Raw genomic sequence first — 19,927 nt, forward strand, 5'->3', positions numbered from 1 at the left:
GGCCACGATACTTCCAGAAATATTTTTACGCAAATAAATACGTCTGTATGTTTAATGTTATCAAATAAAATGCAAAAATCTGGTATTTTATATCCTTCTCCGACGTGTAAATATTATCTAAATGCATCTGAACCCCAATCCACCAGGGGTCAAGTTCATTCCGATATTTACAACTCCTTAATTCCATCCTGACAAAAAACTGTCACGTGACGCGAATAATTTCAAATCACCGTCTTAATTGACTTGATGAATAACATCTTTATAAAGCGAAAACAATGCGACATATTGTCACAAGGTTTTGATGAATTGATTTATTTTACTTGCAGACTTCTTGCCGACCCGTTGTCAGTACTGACGAGACGGATGACCATGACGAATTGACGAGGCGGACACAAAGGTACGTCTAGTATGAGCATCATTGTTTCTATAAATAAACATCAAGATGCAATTTGTAGATTGGAATGGAATGACGGATTCAGTTTATAAAAAATGAAACGTGGTAGTTCTTCTTGCGTGGTGGCCATAAAAGGAGTTACAATGCGACAGATGAAGTCAGAGAAAGTTTACAATAAATTTTTGTTACAGACTGAATTTATTACCGGGATGGTAATATTTTTTGGTAAGAATATAACGGTTTACAAATTTAGCAAAATTTTAGTACTGAATTATGGATATTTTTGTCACCAGTTTGGTACTATTTACAAGTACCAACATAAAATCCTACATAAAATTGCATTTCAGAGTGTGCATAATCAAATTTTGGATTTTGACGCATGGGTTTTTTAACCCTACTTACTTTTCACCTCACTCCAGATAAACCTCCAACTTTATTTTGATTTCGGATATTATGTAAATGACGTCTTATGACGGATTTTCTCGATCAGACTCAAATTCACGATCCCAAACCTGGCGGCATTTTAGGCAGGCAGAGTATGTAAATGCAAAACAACATTTTAGCACAAAAAGCCAAAGTACACATGCGGTTTTTGCGGTTTGCCCTTTACTTCACGTATCCAATCCAAACTACTTCTTCATTCCTCGCTAAAATAAAAGGGCGAATATTTTCGGAGCAAAATTGTCCCTGCAACAAAATGACAAACTCGTTACACGTTCGAGAGATGACTAAAGTGTCACGTAGCTTTCGCATCAGATGCAAATTGGCATCATTTTATAGTGAACATGTCCTTTCGTGAATTTTACTGGAACGGGTTGTGCTTGGAGAGTGTCACATTTTTTATGTAGGCAGGTGAACTGTAAATAACACGGTGGCAAAAATGGGACGACCATAACACCGTAAAAATTTATAATCGAAAGAATACAAAACTTTCCATGAATACAAGATTTGATACCTTGTGAGGAAAAAATAGTTTCTGATACCGCGCGGGGACAATTTATCATTGAAAAATTTTAATTTCTGATACAATTGTTCAATCAATTTGTTCATCACCAGTTGCCATCGAAAAAATATTCATTGTGTCAAAAATTATTTTTACTATTTAGTCGTTGCCCTATCAAAATTTTACAGACAGCGTTTTGACCATCAAATTTATCCACCATTTGAGTACATATACCAATAATAATAATAATCCACTTTTCTCCTTTGCGTAATTTTCACATAAAAATTAATCTTAAATCAGACTAGTTCATAAAAATCGTTTTAATCAAAATTTCTCACTTTTCAAAATTAGAGTCCAAAATGATTTTCGTTATTTACATTATTCAAACACAAGTTAAATGGATAATATTTGAATACACAAAAAGCACTGAATTATTAAAATTTAATTAGGTACCTACAGATTTTTTGTCAGATTTATCCACCATTTGACAAAAAATATCAAAATATGGAAGATAAGAATTATTAGATAAAAAAATCCGTCCGTTGAAGTTAGTTGGGTAAACGTGTACATAGTTTGCAATTAATATATTTAAATAGATTAATTAACGACTCAGAGAAATTTTGGAATTTCTCAATTTTAATTTTAATTTAATTAAACCCTCGACCAATAAGGTTACGGTTTCATCTAGTTTAAGTATTTGAAACAACATGTAACTTTTCTTAACGGCGTGAAACCCAACTCAAATTCGATGAATTTCATCTATTTTTAAAAAACTAATTCAAAAACATGTTTCCTTCCGTTTGGTAATTTACTCAACTTAAATTCTTGTGTATGCGTATAACATATTTTTTCAAATTTTTCCACCAATTTTATCAACACTTAAACACAAATTTACATATTCCTTGGAGGAACTAAATCCTAGTCAAAGGTCAAACGACTCACCTTTCCATTTCCAACTCAGGTCTGCTTTTTGTGGGAAATGTTGTACCATTTTTTTTCTTGTTGTTCCTACGACGGAGATAAATTTGAGAGATGCGGATTCGATTTATTGCGAGGTTATTCGGTCCGCTGATGAATGCGTGTCTCCGTCCAAGACTAAAATATGTCGACTTTTTTCCCCCAGAAGCTCAAATTCAACCATGTAAATATTCCCCTCCTGAAAACCGTGTGCATATTAACGAAGACTTTAAAGCATTAAAATCCTACCCTTCTCACTCCCAGAATTGTCGACGTGTAACATTATTTATCTTCTTTTTATCTCAAAATCCGTCCATTTTTTACACCTTCCTTCCCGTGTCGAACAACTTGTAAGTTTACGATTCATCTCGAAAACCGACGGCGTTATTTCTTATTAGACTTTTCATTTGATATCAATCCGTAATTTTTTAAAATTTTGACAGTAGAACTTTTTGTTCCAAAAAATATTACAAATTGTTTCTGCCTCCAAATTAATTGTGCGTGTCGGAGGATGTTTAAATCACTAATTTAAGCAAATGAGGCAACCTATTTCCTCCTTCCAGCGATGGTTCTACTGAATTCTACTCTGCAGGAATTTGTACCCATGATTTAAACTTCAGAGGAAGAGTATTATTCGGATTAAGTGATCCGTGATTGGCAAAAGGTTGGCTTGGTTCAGTAAACGGTCGTCATTTGCAAAATGTCTGTTTTATGCGGGACAAATTTCGTGGTTTAAAATTAGATTGCACACATTTTTATTTTATTTGGTTCTCTGATTTGTTTATTTGCCAGTTTTCATTTACATAGCACCCAACGACAGTATCAGATTTTGACCAATTTTTGGACCTTGGAAATCTTGTTTCTAAATTGTATTCGTTAATAACTAAAGTACTTTTAACGGCGTTAAAATCCTGCTAAAAGTTCAAAAACTTTGAAATTATTTATTCATATTCCTCATTATTAAACACCATTTTTTCTTGATGCAGACAAAATCAATAACTAATTAATTGTCCCTCAATTCCAGTATTTTTCCCCAAATTTTTCCAAATCTTGACGTGAGTTCCCCGTTTAAGAGTCTTCCCCCAGAAAAATCTCCTAGAATTGTTTCTCCTTCGACTTGGGAATTTATTATTGCGTGAGTTTAGCGAGGCTTAAACAACGAGGCTAGCAAAATAAACGCTGCCTTTAAAAAATCAAGTAGCAAAATATCCGGGAATCCAGAACCGCAGAGCAAGTTACATTTATTTTTTCCCCGAATGAATTTGAACCCGGAGGACTCGGTGAGGCTGAAACTGAAGAATTTACCAGTTATTTATTTTTCCGGGTGTGTTTTGACTAATTTATTGCACTTTCTTGGCCCCATCATCCGTCTCATCTTGCGCAAACGAAATGCCACGCCAAAGACAGCAAACTTTAAATGGGAATTAAGACTTCAGAAATAAAGAGATTTTTCATAACGAAAAAATAGTAGAAATTGGTCCCTGACTTACCTTAAATAGTATAAAGTGTTTTTGCAAATAGTTATGGCTCTAAAGAAAATTTGGGAAATAATTTAGTAAAAGCTTGATCTGTAAAGAAGAATTATACGCAAAATTGTATTGCATCTGTACTTACTTTTTAATATTTCAAACATCCATTATTTTCGTTGTGGCATCGAACTTACGAAAAAAACAGGACAATTGGAACATTAAATAAAGGCTTAAAATGATCAAATGCCACATTTAAATTATAACTTATTTACGTAAAGAACTTACACATTTAATTCTACGTTGTAGAATTGTCAAAAATTATGTGACAAAACATTCCTTAAGTTAAGCACAGTTTTTCAAATTATTAGAATACAAGCTAACAGGAAAATAAATCTGGAACGATCAGTTGATAGTGGATCATCTACTTTATTTAAATAAAAGTCCACGCATCAAGTTATTGACGTACCGGAAATTTATGTTTATTTGTGAATTTTTGCATGCCATGTTTTTTCATAAATACAATTGTACTAATTGTATTAATTATTGCAGAAATATCGCATTTAACCGAGTCCAAAATTCGCCAGATAGTGAAATTTACAAATAATCAGTGCAAAAAGTTTTCGTGAAGCGTGTTCAACGATGTGATTGCAAAATTTATTAGGTATTTTATAATTTGTTGGATTTCCGTCCTTGTGAAGATTATCTCACTGCTTCTTTCGTGTTTGCTTACTTTGCTAGTTCAGAGCTTATTTACATTTACATTAAAACAACCAACGCCATGCTGAGACGACACGGAGCAAATCCCATGATTCCTAATCCACTCTTAGAAACTCTGCAACACATTTTTACCTACAAGGCTTCCAGTCTGTTGACATTTTTTATTAGCGAAATGCACAAATGAAAATTTTTACCAGCAGCGACATTAATTAGTTATATTTCAAACGACAAGACTTGTTGAATTTCGATTAACAATGCGATGGTGTGAAGTGTAACCCTCCGATTTGGCTGAAATTTTGAAATTAGGTGGTCCAAGTCAATACAACTAACGTTTCTTCAGCCAGTTTGTGCGATGGTTGGAGTTACTCAAAATATTTGAGGTCAAAGTTGAAAAAACAGCCGACCTTTTTCAGGCGCAGTGAGAAAACTCCACTTCTATTCTCTTCCGCTCGCATTGATTTTCGCTCCGAAAAATAATCCATTTCATCAATTTTAAATTTAATTTATTATAGAAAAACATTAATTATTCATTGCACATGGGTCTTGGTCTTTGTTTTCAAATGAATTGGAAATCAGAATAACCAACGGTTTCGAAATGGAAAGCAAGTTCAGTTTTTCCATGTTTATTTGCCGCTAATGAATTTATAAATTAATGTTTGTATGAATTTTTAATCCAAACAAGTAAAAATCTCACTTATTCAGTTATGAATTAAATTAAGCGAGTATGAGGCATGTTAATTCTTATATAAGCCGAAATTAATAATGTTTTATATTGGTTATTTTGCATCACTGCCTATGCTTGTGTATGAAGGCGTATGTTTGACTGTGTGAGTGAAACCTGAATAAAATCAATGCGAGCGGAAGAGAATAGAAGTGGAGTTTTCTCACTGCGCCTGAAAAAGGTCGGCTGTTTTTTCAACTTTGACCTCAAATATTTTGAGTAACTCCAACCATCGCACAAACTGGCTGAAGAAACGTTAGTTGTATTGACTGGGATCACGTAATTTCAAAATTTCAGCCAAATCGGAGGGTTACACTTCACACCATCGCATTGTAAGTAGAAGTTTTTACTTCCGCAATTAGCCATATTTTGGGACTTGTTGCTTTTGCAGTGCTTTCACTAGGTTACATTTTCGTATCAAATTGACTACACTTTTTGTTACAAACTTATTACCAAAATTTGTCCACTTGACATACAGTTTTGTACCCTCAGACTTAAAATATTCCCAAATTTTTTAATGTGCAATAATCCATACATATCCAAGAGACTTTGTTAAAGTGCAACTTCATGAGATGCGACGCAATGATGTCGCACAAACGCTTCAACGATTAATCATTTCTTCTGTCAGGCCAAAAACCACAACAACCAAAGGACCAAAACCAAATACATAATGTTTCCGATGTTTGCGTTATGTTACTTCATTTCTAATAATTTATTTATCCCGGCCGTGTTGAATTTTAGGAAATTTGGCATTTTCTGCGTAATTATTATGTCCGATTTTAATTATTTATTTGCAAGTTTTTCCCCAGATATTTCTTTGTTGTCCAATTCTGACATGTTTTTCGATTACGTTGTTGCGTAAGGATGATGTAACCACGTGTTTAACACGTTTAGCAAAATAAGGATGCCTTGTATAATGGTCACATACCCCAGCAAACTGTTCAAGGTTTATCTGACAAAAAATTACATACTAAAATTAAATCGGAAAAAATTACGAGGCAAACTCGGGTTATGAATAAAGTTGAAACTTCACGGATCCTGAGTACATATTAAAAAATATATATCCGAAGAAGAAAACAATTTATACCTTGTGATATTTTCACGTCACTATGCCTATAAAAATATTTGTTGTATTAACTGCGACATATAATTTAGATGATATGTCTATCTCATTGAATTCAGATATACAATAAGAACCTTGATCATAAAGATTTCCATTCACAATTATGCTAAATATGCGTCAAAGTAATTAAAATATACATTAAAATGTAAAGGGAAATTCGACGCATACAAAATCTTATAAGTTTACGCGGATTAGGGGCGTCTTCATATTTCGGAGTAAATGAAAAAAAATAATTTACACAAAACAGCAAGATTACTACAATCTTATATTATGACATGTAAATTATGACATTTATAAATCTTGTGGGCACGTAAAATCCGTAATTTCTTATCTACAGCCCTAATTTTGGAAACGCGGAATTATCTTGGTTTTGGTTTACCCGGTGGATCAATTATCCTATCATTTTTCCATTAATAGGATCAGCTAAATCGTAATATCACCTCGTAACGAATATGTTACGATGTTATTGTTTTTCTGATTTTTCCGTCAACACAACGAACTTCGGATACAAATACAAAGGACACGTGGATGTTTCCTTCTTCATGTCTGATGTCGCTTTTCCGTGACAGAATTTTGTCCCAGAAATTACATCATTTCGTATTTCCTCTAAAATAGAGGCCGTTCATAAAGCTGGTCATCCATTATCCAGATGCTACTTAAGAACCTTAGCACATGACGAATTCAATGGCATGTCAGAAATCAGAAAAATAGAAAATTGTGAAACGTTTATAAAATAAAATGCAATTTTACATGTTTTCTTATTCGATGGAAAAATTAATTCTTTGAAGAACATATAAATATGCAAATTCAACTCTACTAAATCAAATAAATAAGTCAGATAAATTCCTCCGATAAGCTTAATTCCATTCCATTCCAACGACCACAATATGCGACTTGTTGAAGTAAAAATCCCTTTCAAAATTTAGTACTAAATTGAAATATTAGGTTGCCTCGAAGGCCAAATTGGCCACAAATTTCACACCAAACTAAATAGCTCTTTTGTACACCATTTAGTAACAAAACAATCATATTATTTTGTTACCAGAAAAAATATCAATAAATCCATGACATCCTATCTGCACGTCTTCCATCCAATAAGGAATGGCTTTTGCCCGGAAGAAGAAGCGACATTGCACATCTTAAGCTAAAAGTTGGACGTGTTATTGCAACGTCGTCGTCGTCGTGATTGGAAGTCGCGATAGTGTCACATCTGCTTCTAAATGATTTTCCCAAGTAAAGTACCTACGCTTCTCATTGTTTTAGTCGCCTCTCTTCTCCCACCACCGAATAGTGCACATCCCAATGAGGTAGCAAAATATAATACGTAAATCGAAATAGGTAAAATTGGAATTCTGTGACCTTTTTTCCAAATAACAGTTCACACAGTTATTTGTAACATCGTTTATATCTATAAAACACCGTAATATTTCAAAAAATTCTCCGAAAAATGAGCACAGACCTTTGCAAATTACATATAACGGAAATATGTCGAGTAGGATTCAAAGCATGAGATGTATTTACGCCGTTAATAATAACATAGGTATTTACTGTATAAAAATAAAACTCGTAGATTAGATTTCTCGGGTCAAAAAATTTGCATTAAAAAAATGTTATCTAATCCGAAAAATAAAATAAAAATCCGGAGAGTATGTAATGATTTTTTTACCCCGTTGGTAGAATAATTTTACAAAACATCAATATAATTTACAAATACATAAGCAAATTGCCAATTTCCTGTCTGATAATCGAACTTATTTTGTCTAGTGTATTTTTCTCTTTGTTACCAAAATTGGTAAAATATCTATACCATGATTTTTTCACTCGTAACTTTCTTTCTCAGAGGGAGATGCAAATCAGTCGCTAAATAACATTCCATGCGAAATGAACATGCACTTAAATTGGTTTCGGGTCGAGTAATCTCTCAATCTTAACGTCTTTCGTGGACAAACGTTAAGTCTTTTAACACGAGGAAGGAATGGAAAACGGAGACTAAAGTTTTTTTAAATACAGTAAAGAAACAAGAGCCATTTAAATATCTGGAATTGTTCTGAGAGGAAAGAATCATCTCATCATTGACAGAAATAAATGACTCTGGTGGCTCATTTTTTAACGAAATTATGTAACTCTGAAAAATTTTGTACTAGTCAAAAAGTTGAAGATGAATATTACCAAGTGGCTAATAATTTGTTACCAAAGGTGTAGAAATTTCACGATAATATTCTGTCGGACGGGTACATTATGCAAAATTACCATCCACATACAGTTATTCGACTCCTTCCACTTGAAGATTATTGCACTTAAACAACTCTTCACTTTCAAGTTGAATCTCTCATCTCGTATCCAAAATGTTTCCAGATTCCCCCTTTTTAAAAAAAACCTAAATCCATCACGAACTGCACTGCACCTTATTCCACCAGCCTAACAGCATTATTGACCATAAATAAGATAAATTCCTCCGATAAGCTTAATGCCATTCCATTCCAGACACCACCAAACGCGACTTGTTGAAGTAAAAATCCCTTTCAAAATGCAAATGCAATTTGACACTGAAAGTGAAAAAAGCATGACAAAATTGGAATTGTTCTTAAAAATGTATGAGCTGAATATAAATGAGCAACTGCATCTTGAACTCGTAACACTATTGTAAAGGAAGCCATTCATTTATTTATTACCGTCATTTTCCAAGGGCAGCGACACTCTTGGAAATCTTGGAACATAATTTTCCAACATTTCAAGAAACTGTGGGCTGATGGGGATAAACTTGGCTAAATTTTGATGAGAGTCTGATTAATCGAGAAGTTTGTTTGTCATATTTTTGAAAATCGTAATCATTGTGCCCCCAGATATGTGGATCTGTGTAGCACTCAATAAATAAAACTATACATGATTTTTCTAATCGGCATCAAAATGTAAAAAAAAATCAAAATTTTATTTCCAAGTTTTTTCATAAATTAACGATTTATGAACGACATATTTGTCTGATGAATTTATGACAATCTCCACCAAACCTTAATAACCCCCAAAGTATTACCAGCTCAGTAACAACATCGCGCCTGCTACTAAATCTCTTAAGAAATTTGTAAGCGTGCACTTTCAATCTCATTTTAAAAGTTAATGTCCACTCCTCTCTGGTTTTCTTGTGAACTCTGTTTTCCTCCAGATGCGAGATGAGGAGGCGAATGGAGTGCAATTAATTACAACCCATTAGACGTTTCTCGCCGTATAAATCAGATCCATTTATTCACTTCCACTTCTTTTTCGTGTGTTAATGTGTAATGGACTTGATATTATGCAAATCCCTGCATCACACAAAAAACACAAGTAAAAAAGAATTACTTAAGTATGAGATGGATGATGCAGTTTTGCGTGCACATTTCATTTCACAGAAAATTATGTTAATTTAATATGCACTACATTTCCGTAATTTCGTCTTAATTTAAAGATGCAAGGGTATCAATTTATGCATGTGTGCGTACACGGGTGTGTGAATGCTAATTAGTTAATTTTTGTCAGTTTAATACAATTCTAGGCACAACTTGAGGCTAATTTAGCTACTGTACAATACATTTAAGTACTATAAAAATAATACTTTCAGTTTTCGTAAATTTGAAAAGTGGAGATTGTAAAATTTTTATGACAGATTTTTATGATGATAGATGCCAGATTTCTATTCCGGTTTGTCATATTTCATATTATTGCTAATGGAATCGTATATTGCAGGTTGAATTGTCAATAGTGCAGTGCAAGGATAAAATTTAGCTTAACCGTGGATAATAATTAATAAATACAAAAATTTTAAAAACAACGTTAAAAAATGGGGTTGAAGATGCATAGCTAGTGGTTTTTATTATTTTGAATCTGTGTGTCAGCTTCATTTTATTTTAATTACTTGAAGACTTTATTACTTTAAAATTATAGTACAAAACAGCATCAAGCATTTTAATGTCTTGATTCAAGACATTAAAATCTGTATTATTCCGTATGCTCGACTGTGTAATGTTAAAATAATCTGAACACATTTCCAACCCAATCTCTGATTACTTGAGACATTTTTATTTTTTCCAAACGTCCAATAAATACTAATTTTATACTCCGCCGGCATCCCAAAGTGGTCAATTTGTTCATTAAAATGGTCATTTTGCCTGTAAAAGTAACCAAATTGGGGTAATTGAAGTCTTAACACGAACCTAATTTAATTTAGACTATGCCACAAGATCTCTCGGTATGTAGAATTTGTAGCAAAACACAAACATTACACGTTCAGCCAGACAATAATTAGGAGTCATCGAGTCATGCGTAGCGTACCAACACTCTAAAAAATTCTGTGAACAAATTACCAACATGAGATTACTTGGTGATGGTAGTAACCGATTGAAGTACCACCAATTCGGTAACATGGTCATATCTGAGTTCAATGTGTAAGGTTTGGTGGCAAGTTTAAATTCTGTAAGGGTAAAAACGGTAAAAATGGCAACTGGTAAAAATGGTAAATGGCAAAAATTGACCACCAATTTGGTAATAATTTTTAATTTACTAGAAATTTGGTAAAAACTAATGCATTTTATGATTCCTAATTTATCGTTAGTCTTATCAAATTTATTTGGTCGCCTAATTTGTTACCAAATTATTTACAGTGTAGCTAAAGAAGGAAAGAAAGCTAGACAAGACGCAGCAGTATTTGTAACCCAAATAAGTACTGCACAACACAAATCCGAGACAATAATTGGATTGGATTCTCCGTAAAGCAGGCGAAATAACGGCGTCTCTCGGCGGATCAGAATTGATAGGATTGGATAATATTCCACATTATTGGATTAGCTACTCAATAAATTAGCCGTTTTTTTCGCCGCCGCTGCATTTTCTGCCCTTTCATCCCGATTTCGACTCCTTCATTATTGGCGTCATTTCGCAAATTTGTCGTCATTTGACGGTCTGCTGAACTCCCGTAACGGGGGCGAAGACGACACAAATTATAAGCAGAAAAGTAATCGAAATCTTTTCCAGAATGAATGCGTCAGAGATATTTTTAACTGGCAAACTCGTCATATTTGGCACGGCCTTTTTTTGTATAACTCACGTCAAACTTGGTTTCAAAAAAGTTTGCAAATCAAAAATTTATAGCATATGCAATTCGTGAAGTTTTCGCAAACATCTTTCAACAATTTGCAATGCTCCAGTGACGACCTAGTGAATGAATCGGGACCTTAGAAGTAGGATGAAATCGCATTATTTGCAAAAATTGTGAAACGTCGCCTAACTCATCACAATAAATACTAATTTAAAAATTTTTTCCACGCTAATTTCTGGAAACGTTCGTTGCAAAACAACCTGATTTTTTTTTGATTTGTGTAAACAAAATGATGAGACGCCCTTTCGAGTTGTGTAACCGTTCGATAGATTCGTACCTAAATTTCCTTCTTAATTTATTTTCGAACTTCTCCAACCATTCATAAATTCAGGGATTTTCCAGGATTGCAAATATCAAGGTGATTCCCCTTTCCTGTAATTGACACGCCTTTCTCCCCCAAATCATTGCAGATGCGAGTACAGCTCATATCCATTACAGAAATGCGTCCGTTTTCCCCTCTTGTGTCTAATCCGAGTAGAGGAATAAAGATCTTAATAAAGCCCGTTACAGGAAAGAAATGATGCCAACTTTCTCACCAGAATGATGATACACATACTTCTCCAGATAATAATCGATACAATTCGAAAGCCTACTTTTCCCCGGAAACTACATTCCCCAACATTTTTACCAGACACAAAGAAGTAGAACTTGCTCAAGTTATCTTATTTTTCTTGTTCTGCAGCCGCGAATTGTTGCAACCTTGTAGAAATTCCGGAGAAGAAAAAGAAAGAAATGTCTTGAGGGAGCTGGGTTCGGTTTAGTGGGAGCATTTCTAGTCCACTAATGGTCACGGGGAACTGTATCAATCTCTTTTCATGTGCTTCTGCATACTTTTTCGGCATGCCTGGGATTTTTAGCTGCTTAAAATTTTTACGCACTTATATGTGTACTCCCAGTAAAAAATATGACATGGAAATGTTTAGTTAGAATTACATTAAAGGTGGAATAAGTGGAATATGTATTATATAAATAAATATCTCAAAACGTAAAATAAAATGCACCAAGGTAGAACATAAAACCGGAAATAAACAGGTCGAAAACCTCAAGTTAGGCAAAATATGGCTAAATTATAGACCTCTAAAAAATTCATGTGTATAGGCAATTTCGGACTAAAATATTTATTAATTTTTAGATCGTTGAGTTTACTTATTCACATATCTACATATTTCTAAATTTATGCCAGCGTAATAATAATTTTTATGTCACGGAAATACTTATAACCGATTAGACTTGTCTAATTGTAATTATGCATCGTTTTATTTCTAAATATGAAAAAAGTAAAGCTACACAAAATAATTCTTCACGTGATTCCCACAGATTTTGTAAAAAAAAATGTTTTCTCCAAATACTTTGGTTAATTTATATCCACAAAATAAAATATGTATTGGCCACTCCTTAGAAAAAAATACACCAGAAATTTTCATGGCATCAGAATGTCGAGAATTTGACCCACTTTCACCGAGCCGTCAAGCTTGTCTAACGCGTGAGAAGTTACACCGAATAAGATCCATTGTTTCCGAGAAAGTTGGAAGTTTGCGGTCAGCCGAAATTAAATGGGCTGTCAAGGTGTTGTCGTTTCTCGGTCAGTTCTTGATGGATTGCACTCTACCCTTGGTTTCATTAAAGGGGGAAATACTCGAAAATAATTAAATACCAAAGTGTAATTAAATAAAGCGGTTGGATCAATGGGATCAAATTACATGCTTTAGAATTACTATACCAAAGTTAAACTTGAGAAGGAATAAAATTAAAACTTGTTTGTTCATTTTGTGTCATTTATGCTGAAAATTTTTCCGTTTCGAATGCAAATCAACCTTGCCTTGCTAAAGGTGATAGTATTTTCGACATAGTTGAAAAATCAATTTAAATCCAAAACTTTACTTTTGATATTTTAATATGCTTCAAATTTTGCTTGAAAAAAAAATGCTCTCGATTTAAAAAATTCAACAATGTAACATTTCAGCGTCGTTTTAAAATTATTTTTACTTCCAAGTTTTTAATGTTGGACATGTAGGTGAGTATGAATGTCCTCTAGTACATTATTTAGAAGAATGTGCAGTTGTGAGTTATTAATATAGGAAAAAAATAGGAAAGGAAAAACAAAGGAAAAACAAAGGAAAAACAAAGGAAAGGTTTTTCCTTTCCTATTTTTTTCCTGTCCTCTAGTACATGTCGAGTTATCACATCAAGAAATACGGTATGATCCACAATTCACAAATGTTGAAACTAATTGCACGAATTAAACAAAATACATTTGACAAATTCGTTAATTTACGTATCTATTTAGACTTGATAAAGTCACCAAAAAAACGGCAAAATTTGTATGAAAACATAACAATTAAACGGCAAAAAATATCTGATCGACTTTCACTCGGAATGAAATTTGTTGCTATTTTCACTCTCGCACATGGTCCACTAGGTAATAAGCTCGCTTTTCTTCGATAATGATCGCACAATTCTAGATCAAATGACGGAATTTATTCACTTTTATTGTGTTTGTCCACCACTAAGAATTCCAGACCTCTTAAAAATCTTGGAATACAAATTTTTAAAATATGTGTAAAATTGGTAGCAATGACCAAATTATAAATAAAGAAATACCAATTCCAACCAAAATATGACCAACCCCGTTCATAGGTAGGTAGGTAGGTAGGTTTATTCAAGATTGATATAGCGCAAGCTCTTACAATCATCATCGTTCATTCATTTCATACAAAAGTTCATTCAAATTACATACATAGTTTCATAATGATTAAATCTAAGAATTAACAAAGTATGTGCTCAGTTGTGGGCATAATCCACAAGTAGCACACGGCATCCCAATACAGGCTAATCACACACTATGATAAATTTATAAAATCTAATGATAATATGTATGTAGCAGTATGGGTGTAGAGGAAAAACCGGAGATGGTCTCGGAAAACCTCTACATGTATTGGGAAGTTGGCCCAATACACCATTCGGCCCATTACTGCTGGACACCAGGTAGGAAAATGAATGGCAGGGATACATAGGCGGATTCCGTGGGGTGGTGGTGATATTCAAATGAGGGTGGCGTCTGCATGCGGAAGTAGACGGTTGAAGGTTGTTGGGCGGGGGCTGTCCACGGACCGCAGGATCTTGCCCGCGTCCCCCATGGAAGCCGTAGCCGGGGCCGACGACACCCCCACTTGCCCCTTCTCCCATCACAACACAATCAGGTCATGGGACCCCCGTAGACCCGACTATGCCGCCCTCCGACATGCACGACCCCCTCCTCCACTCTTCAACCAACCACTCCCCACGGTCACCACCCCGATATGCCAAACAAAAACCTACCTGGGGGAGCCCCTCCAAGGCGTAGATCCTCCTGTGCACTGGGTCCTGCGAATCCATCTTCGCCTGTTGGCTCAGCTTGTCGTTGCTGGGACGGGTGTGGCAGGGGGTGTCACTAGGCACGCAGGTGGGGGGTGTGAGTGGACGAGGCTCACGTGGCGAAAAGCCCTTAGGACACACTTTACTTGCCCTGGCACACCCGCGACCCAGATGGAAGAGGATCCAGATGCAGAGCGAGAGAGAGATACGTCGTGCACGGAGGAAGCCAAAGAGGAGACTTACCAACCCCGTTCATAAATTATATCCCTACCGGTAAAAAATCCTACCAGTATATCTTCTCTTGCTATTATTTTATGGTATTTTGGTAAAATGTATCCCTGTCGGTAAAAAACTCCTACCACAACATCTTCCCTTCGTATTTTATGGTATTTTTGTAAAATTTTACCGACAAAATAGTCGGTTAGAAATGTAGTGACAAATTTCTTAGGGTGTTCTCCACTACAATAAAATTACTAGTACCTACATAACCACACAACTGCTAACTTCGTCTCGCTTTCCTTTTCTTCTCCTGCTCAGAAATAAATTGGGGCAGGAATCGAATGAATGAAATGAAATGCCCAACTTTCTCTGCGGCATCAATTCAATGGCTTCCTTATTGGCTTTCGGGACGTGTTGTGGAAATTCCGTTGTGTTGTTGTTGATGTAAAGTGAGTTCCATTACGTCAAATTTAATGGAACCACTTCTCCCCCACCGACCGACCAGACCACGAACAATAAACGACGTCTTTTCGGTTTCCTTTCTTACGGGGATAATTAGGGCCTCATTTTACTTCAAGAAAGGAAAATTTGGATAATGCTTTTATTCTTAAGGTGAATTTATTCTTTGTCGCTACCAACTGCTGGTAATGCTATAATGCACGTGTGCACGATAAGCTTCTGGGGAACAAATCTCGGAAATAGACAATACTAGCGATGAGTAAAAAAAATTCGAATAAATTTGGAACTAAATTTCTAAATTTGTCCATAGAAAGTATTTCGAGCTTTTTACATGAAAATAATTTTAATAAAATACTACGATAAATTGCATAGCTTCAGAAATGGCACAAACAATAGAGAAAATAATAATTGCAAATTTCTAGATGCTGCAATATTTAACATATGACATTCAGGATGGGCCTAAACAATATAAAAAAATTGAAAAACCGAACAATCCAAAATTTCAGAAACTGCAAATTTTCTAAAATTTCTAAAACAGCCATTTGTTGCAAAAAAATCCCCTTAACAAAGTTACAAAGGCTACACAACAATAATTAAAAATTTTCCCACAGTGGGCACGTACTTTATAAAGAGCTTTTCCAAAAAAAGTGAAAGTTTTGTTCAGATTTTTTCACCTATTCTCATTATCTAAGGCTCAAAAGGCAATCTGACCCAAGCCGGGAGAAGGTTGAGACTCATCCTTCAAGTGAAAGTGGACTCATTACATCACAGGTAGGAAATCACGTCCAGTTGTCCACAGGGAAACTTTAATCCCAAGTGATGAAGCACACACTTCGTACTCGGAAAGCCGCAGAAAAACACTCTTAGAAGTCTAGTAAACATTAACGTGATTACAAAACGTACGGTAAAATAATGGAGCCAAAAACTTAGATTTTGTTATCAGTTGGGGATAACTTCTTATCTTCGAATAAGAAAAACGGCAATTTGCATGTTATAAAATAACGATTACATGTAGAGAAGGTAAATTTCGTTGCCAAATTAAATATTAAATTGGTATAAACAATTAATTCATTGGTTACAAATAATCTGAACTTATTTTATTCGAACACATGCACCTAATTAAAAACTGGGATAAAATTTTATCTCATAATTACAATTTCGACGTACAAATATTGCAAAAATCCAGAAATTGTAAAAATTTCTAAGAGTGTGCCCAACTGCTGCCCAGTGTTGGCTATGAATTCTTACAAAAGATACCTACATTCCTCCTACGTTTCCAGAATGAAGAGAAAGCAGTAGCACATATTTTTTTCCTCGGGGAGAAAGTCCGTTATCCATATAAAATAAAACCAATAGGCAGTGAAACAAAGTATCCTAACCAGTCTTGTTTTTTTCTCCTTTGTTTTCAGCTAAAGTTGGCCATTTTCTTGAGGAAAAGTGAACTTTACCCATTAACGGTTGGTTACTGACTTAACTGGAGCTAATACCCGGGTGTCCTCTGGGAATAAGGAAATAAGGTAAAAAACGGTACCACTTGTTTCAGGGGAAGATACATTTAAGTAACTATTTACTTGAACTATGCACATCATGTATGAAACTATACGCGTTGCGAATTTAAGACACTTCGTCCCAATAAAAAAATTAGAGTTAAGTATTTGGCAAACCGATTTGCTAAATGGGTAACACAAATTCTGAATCTCAAGCAATATACTTGTGTATAATTAATTACTGAATTAAGTAATCATCTTGAACACAAGATTTCAATTAATTTTCCTTTGAGGGACACATTTACTTATCAAATAATTTTGAAATTCGGGTGAAATTTTGACAAAAATATTTCTGTTTGCATATTTAAAAAAATTGTTCAGTCGGTTCAGTGCGAACAGAGTCCTTCCTTCTTTGTGCAGACCCGTCGATAAATATATTTTTGGAATAAATCCAGCTTATCGAGAGTAACGGAACATAATGATAGCTTTCTCCCAGTAAGCCCACCCAATAAGCTCATCTCCCAGAGGAATTTTCCCCACCAAAAATAACTCCGAAAGCCGATTTTCAAAGAGATTTCGACAAAATAACTTTCTCTTTTAAACTTTCACTTCACAACCGCTTTTGAATTTTTTGTCGCAATAGATTGCAGAATATGCGTGTCTTGGCATATCTGCACTGCAAGTAATGTGATAAGCAGCTTGTCACATGGTGTAATAAAATCAGGGACCAATTATTATTTCTCTTACTCGATGCGACTCCTACATATTTACGAAAAAACCTCTTTTGGTGACCTTTTCTTAATCGAATCGGTCACTCTGGTGTTTTCTGATTCGTGACGAACGTGTCGTGGGTTCTCAGGATAGGAACATCATGTCCCGTTTGTTCTTTTATTTGTTCCTTCTTCGCGTACCGTCTGGTGGAGTAGATTTCCCGTGTATCACGAGATGGAAATGTCCCAACGTGTCCCAACGTGTTCATTTGTTGGATCACAAATACTCGAAGAAAGTCGGAATTTTTGTATTTCGTCCTTCTATGCCTGTCTCAGTTCCCGGCTGCACGCGTAAAAATGTGGGTATAACATTTTCGGATGACATGTTTAAAAGTATGCATGGTAACAAACCTGGTGAAAACTGAACTGGTGTCAAGAAAAATGTAAAGAACTTTTATCACATGATGAAAACATTACAAGCTTGTTTAATAAATCATATTTTGTAGAATTAATGAGTAATTATTGTTAAATTCCTTCAGGACAAGTCACACAATATCTAAGTTGAAATAGCTGCACAATTTAATTTCTAATTTTGTAATCGGCGTCAAACTGTGACAAATTGTACTTCGCAGTAAATATAATTTTTGGACCAATTTGATAATAAATACGCTACCAAACTGGACCATTTTCACGATAAAATAAGTCTTATGAAATATACCTGGAATATAAAAATATTGCAAGTTACCGATTAAAAAATCATCTTTATAAAAATTTACCACCAAATAAATTTTCACGACAATTTTACCGGTAATATTTTGTTATCACATTATTCAGAGTGTATAAACATACACGTAACCCTCTCGTAACTTGATACCCTTACCGCACGGGGGTATAGATTTGGTATCAAAGAGATCATTACGGGTGGCCGCAGAGGTGCAGAAGTCCAATAAAATCTTTCACCTGATCCCTCAACCACAAAGGCCAACCAAAAAACAGATCAACATCCACCCACTTGGAACAAATAAGAAAAATACGATTCCTTCGGGAACCCACGGAAAACATGTCATCCGTTTTTCAGAAAAGTTTTACCCTAGCTTCGATCATAGGCCACGAAAATAAATTCCAAGTATTTTGGTCATTTTTAGCACGGCAAAATTAACATGGGACAAATAGGATGACCCATATTCTTACCTCGAATCGATCACAACCTTCATGCACGATCCTACTTTCTCCGACTTGTTGTTCCCTGGTTTGAAAATTGGATGGATTTCTGAACCAGAATTCGAGTGGATCACTTGCTTTTTACGGAGTCTAGAAAGAAATGAAATCGAGTGAAAGGGTTGGATTTACACGAGAGTGTCTTTTATCCTTAAAAACCATGTTTTCTCACGCTTTTCGTTGGGCCCGTACAATTTTAGGTGAAAGTCGAAAAAAAGAGTTTAAACCTTCAAATCGTTACGATAATTCAGGGAATTATTATTTCGCGGAAAATTTTAACGTACCTAGAGAAGACCATTACCTTTTTAATTTCATTAAGTAATATGTTACAACTTTCTTGAATGGCATCAATGTTTTACAATTTTTAATTTGGTAAAATGTGTTTTCCTGTTGTTTTCTGAAATCGCCTCCTAATTTTAAAAAGAAGATGGAGTTCAATAGCTGACATTGTAAGTAAGTTAAAAAGTCACAGGGCCAGGTTATCTTCGCTTCTACTATTTCACCATAAATAGATTTGCTAAAGTTAATTCTAGACCATGTCCAGTTTGGTTGGTTATTTCAGAATCCATAGTTTCATGGCTAATAAGCCGGCAAATAATGTAATATGCAATTAGCTCATTTCCTTATTTTCACCCAAAATCCAAACCAAACCAAACCAAACCACATCCAATTATTTAAACAATTGCTCCAGAAGCTGCACCATGAAGCGTGTGGGATTGAAAACATTCAAAATTTGGTACATTGAAGGAGTGATAAATGCGCTGATTTATAAGCTACCCGCTTAATAATTGGTTTTACCGAGTTTTACTAATGAGCTGGTTTTGTTCGGAGTTTGATAAACAGTTTGTTAAGATTTGATTCACATGGTGGTAATGATTTGGTTAAAAATTTGTTACCAATTTGAAAGTTGGTTTAATGTTTTCACAAATTTGGTTTATGTATAATACGATTTGGTACGATTTTATTACCGAGTTCAGAGAAGGGTTTTTACCAATTGTTTCATAGTTCAAAAAGTTTGGAATAGTATT

General features: G+C 34.7%; 1 protein-coding gene and 1 long non-coding RNA gene across 2 annotated transcripts in view; one reads left to right on the top strand and one right to left on the bottom strand.

Moving 5' to 3' along the window:
* Window positions 1–19,927, top strand: part of LOC110853554 (protein artichoke) — a 189,616-nt gene that overhangs the window by 43,851 nt on the left and 125,838 nt on the right. The window contains exons 2-3 of the mRNA XM_035854247.1: window positions 327–397; window positions 16,894–17,001. The gene's annotated coding sequence lies outside the window, so the exon portion shown is untranslated. The remainder of the gene's footprint in view (window positions 1–326; window positions 398–16,893; window positions 17,002–19,927) is intronic.
* Window positions 3,093–4,210, bottom strand: LOC118436362. The gene is made up of 3 exons (XR_004835395.1): window positions 3,909–4,210; window positions 3,785–3,823; window positions 3,093–3,705 (listed from the first exon to the last, which is right to left on the bottom strand). It is a non-coding gene; the product is annotated as an uncharacterized LOC118436362 (long non-coding RNA).

The sequence above is a fragment of the Folsomia candida genome, unplaced genomic scaffold, assembly GCF_002217175.1.
Source record: "Folsomia candida strain VU population unplaced genomic scaffold, ASM221717v1 Fcan01_Sc008, whole genome shotgun sequence".
NCBI classification, from domain to species: Eukaryota; Metazoa; Arthropoda; class Collembola; order Entomobryomorpha; family Isotomidae; genus Folsomia; species Folsomia candida.